Source organism: Elephantulus edwardii, unplaced genomic scaffold (genome assembly GCF_000299155.1).
Source record: "Elephantulus edwardii isolate Elephantulus edwardi_28Jun2011 unplaced genomic scaffold, EleEdw1.0 scaffold00012, whole genome shotgun sequence".
NCBI classification, from domain to species: Eukaryota; Metazoa; Chordata; class Mammalia; order Macroscelidea; family Macroscelididae; genus Elephantulus; species Elephantulus edwardii.
In genome coordinates this window covers 16,432,253-16,435,798 of record NW_006399762.1, presented here as the reverse complement: position 1 = coordinate 16,435,798, position 3,546 = coordinate 16,432,253, and positions in this window count along the sequence as shown.

Sequence of the window (3,546 nt, the reverse complement as noted above, 5' to 3'; positions counted from 1 at the left end):
GCACTGTACCCTATTCTATCCTGAGCTGACTTATTTCCTCTGATACACCTACTCTTACTACCCCAGTCACTGAGTCAATCCATCTCATGCAGGATCTTCCTCTCCTGTATTGTCCCTCCACCCTGCCAAGCATGATGTCCCTTTTCAAGAACTGATTCTTCCTCACAACATGCCCAAAATATGTCAGACGAAGGTTTGAAAGCCCTCCCTTCGAGGAGCAGCCTGGTTTCACCCTTTCCAGGGTGAACTCATTTTTTCTTCTCGCAGTCTGTGATATATTCAGTACTCTTCTTCAGCATCACAGCTCAACGACATCAATTCTCCTTCTATCATCCCTACTTGTTGTCTAGCTTTCTGACACATACCAAGTAACTGGGAAGATCATGGTCTTGATCAGAAATGGGGGTGGGGGGAAGAACATTTCCCTCTAATATCAATTAATAAAAAAAAGTGACTTACAATTAAATGAAATATTTAACCGGACTTTGCTTTTACACATAATTACATGAGTCAGGAAATAAGGAGACACTATGCACTGGGAAAATCTGCAATCAGGGACCTCTCCAAATTATTGAGGACTAAGGATGTCAGTTTGAGGCCTAACATGTGTTTGATTCAGCCTGTGGTCTTTACGATTACTTACTATGCACTTGAGAGGTGAACAATGAATAAGGTTGACAGGAAAGGTTGATATAAGGTTGAGATGTGGTGTTGGAGAAAATCACTGAACGTCCCATGGATGGCCAAGAGAACAAAAGATATGTCGTGAAGAGTATGCAGCTGGAGTGCTCTTTGGAGGCAAGAATTATAAGGCTTTACCTCACATACTTTGAGCATGTTGTTAAAAGGAACATTCCTTGGAGAAGAACATGGTGGGAGGAAGGGAGGAGAATTGATGAAGGAGAGAGAGACCCTCAGCTAGGTGGAATGACATAGTAACTTGCTGTAATGGGCTCTTGTGGGCCAGGAAGTATGAGGATGGCACAGTAAAGAAAAGGGTTCAAATCATTTTGTTCATATGAGTCTTACTCAACTTGACAGACCTAACAACAACAAATGATAATAGTTTTATGTTTCTAATCGGTCAAGTGGTAAAAAGCATTCTACTACCATAAGTGTATTTGAAGACTTTAGAAATCTAAATTAGTATTAGGGGGCTCTCATGGGCTAATGGCAAGAAGCTATGCTACAATTCCAAAGGCACGTGATTTCAGGCCACCCACATTTCCACAGGAGAGTGGACAATCTCCTCCTTTACAATCAACTTTGTTTGAAAACTTGCCAGAGGGTCAGCTACGGGGTGGTTCTGATTCAATGATACACAACTATAAGTTAGTATATGAACATCAACTGATTAAAATTGGGGCTTTTACAGTTTAGAAAGAATTTATTTAACCAAATTTATTTAAACCAAACAGTAAGATTTTAATGAGAATAAAAATGTACAAAATGACATTTGGACACATATCAAAGGAGTTCTTTTATTAAAATTTTTCTTAGAAAATGAAAAATCTTTCTTTCCCATAGATCAAAAGTATTATAAATAAATGTTGTTATTGTTGTTGTTAAGTGACATTAACTATGACTCGTAGCGACTCTATGAACAATGTCTGAACCTTACCCTACTTTGTGCCATCTTCATCATCTCTAACACACTTGAGAGCACTGTTACTGTATCAGTCCAACTCATTGAGGGTCTTGCTTCCTTTGCTGACCCTCCACTTTTCTAAGAATGCTGTCCTTTTACAAGGACTGACCCTACCTTAAAACATGTCCTGCTTATGTCAGCATGACCCTCAGACCTGGTTTCAATTGTTTTTGGTCAGACCTTCTTCTAAATGATATATCACTGGTCTGTCCATTTCCTGTATAGAGGTAACTTGTGGTTGCTGTGATACTAAACTCTGTGACACAGATGTATCAAATACGATAATTGTTACCCATGGCAGACAGTGCTTGGTGGAGCTTCCTGGTTAAAACAAGCTTTGAAGCAGAAGTGGCATCCAAGCTTGTCTCCAAAAACTCTATGAACGTGGAGAAATGACAAGTTATACAAGTGTTTAGGTCTTTTGTTCATAGGGTTGCTATGAGTCGTCTACAACTCGATGTCCCTTAACAACAACAATTATGCCAGACAAAGTTTCACTATTCATTCTCCCAAGGAGCACTCTGGCTACACCTTTTCCAAGACATGTTTGTTTGTCTTTTTAGCAGTCCATAGCATATTCAACACTCTTCTCCAACATTGGAACTGAAATGTATCAATTATTCTTCTGTCATTATTATTATTAGTCCATCTTTCAGATGCATAACAAGTAATTGAAAAAAAATTATGGTTCAGATCAGGTGCACCTTAGTTTTCAAACTAAGACATCATTAGTCTTCAATACTGTGGAGACGTCCTTGACAGCAGAATTTCCCAGTACAATATGCCTTTTGATTTCCTGACAGCTGGTACTGTGGATGTTGATTTTGGATCCAGGCAACATGAAATAATTGACAGTTTTGATCTCCTCTCCATCTATCATGTTATCACCTGTTTGCTCTGTGGTGAGGAGTTTTGTTTTCTCGATGGTGAGATGTAGCCCATAATGAAATCTTTGATCCCCTGCAGCAAGCATTTACAGTCCTCACTTTCAGTGAGTAAGGATGTGTCAACTACACAATGCAGGTTGTTGAATCTTCCTCTTATCCTGATTCTGCATTCTTCTGTATGTAGGCCAACTTCTCAAATGATATTGTATTCCTCTCCATTCAGATTGAAGAGTTATGGAGAAGGCCTGCAGTTCTGATGCACACCTTCCCCTGATTTTAAACCACGCAGTGTTCTCTTGTACTGATCAGAAAACAGCTTCTTGGTCCAGGTATAGGTTTTGAGCACAGGAAATTGTTCTTGGATAATCGTCACCTTGGAATCGTCATCTTGGAAAATTGTCACCCATATGTTTGTTATTATCCATGTAGTCAAAAGCTTTTGCCTTTTCAATAAAACATATATGGACAACCTTCTGATATTTTCTACTTCAGCCAAAATCTATTTAACATCAGCAATGAATTCATACTCATGCTATGAATTCTAACCAGCCTGAATGAATAGCAGTTCTGTGTCTATATACTGTTCTAGCTCTTTTGGTAATCTACTGCAAAGTTTTACTTGCATGTGATATTAATAATATTTCCAAATTATATTTTATCATCCTTTTTTAAAATGAGATCAAGTGTCCATTTCTTCTGTCAGCTGGCCAAGTAGCTATCCCTCATATTTATTGCCATAGTTTGATGTGTATTTTGAAGACTGCTTCTGTTTGTTGAAACATGTCAATTAGTATGTCACTGATTACTGGGGTCTTATTTTTTGCTAATACTTCAATGGAGCTTGAACTTCTTCTTTAATCAACATTAGTTCTTGATTATAAAGTTACTTTCTTTGGTGGTTCTATGTCTCTCAATTCCTTATAGTGACTCAGTGTATTTCTTCCATGTTCTTTTGGTGCTTCCTGGACCATTTAGCATTTTTCAAAGGCATCCTTCAGTACTGCATCTTCA